This window comes from Octopus bimaculoides, chromosome 15 (genome assembly GCF_001194135.2).
Source record: "Octopus bimaculoides isolate UCB-OBI-ISO-001 chromosome 15, ASM119413v2, whole genome shotgun sequence".
Lineage (NCBI taxonomy): Eukaryota > Metazoa > Mollusca > Cephalopoda > Octopoda > Octopodidae > Octopus > Octopus bimaculoides.
Genome location: NC_068995.1, coordinates 44,623,331 through 44,623,980, shown reverse-complemented (window position 1 = coordinate 44,623,980; position 650 = coordinate 44,623,331).

The window sequence follows — 650 nt, the reverse complement described above, 5'->3', positions numbered from 1 at the left end:
GAAGACAAGCATTTTGAAGGGGATTCGACTGTTCGTTTTAGCAGTCCATCAACATGATTCTTTGTTTACTCACCCTATTCATCATTCTTCTGTGCACAGAAGTTCAAATTCCACTGCACCGGCCTCAACTGTCATGCAGTAGAAGAGAGGCACTCAAAGGTCACCAGAGTTGACCAGGATTCGATAAATTCACAAACTAACGTCATTTCTTTTCTATAAAGTGGTTTGTGTGTGTGTGTTGTTCGCGTGTTGTATGCGTGTGTGGGTGTGTGGGAATGTGTTTGCGTGTGCGTACCTGTGTGAGTGTGCGTGTGCGTGTGCGCCAGTTCTATATACTAACGTATATAGCAATGAATTGCTTGAACAATCCTAGTCTATTAATGAACTATAAACTGTAAGAGAATGCGCTCAGAAACACGCCGCCACAACACACACACACACACACACATATGTATATAAAACATATATATTCAAATATGGAGATATGGAGATATGTATACGTGTAAGTGTGAATATGTATGTATGTATGTGTATAGACATTTATACCCATATATACATATGTGTGTGTGTGTGTGTGTGTGCGTGCATGTGTACATGTATGTATGCATGTGTGTATATATATATATATATATATATATATATATATATAT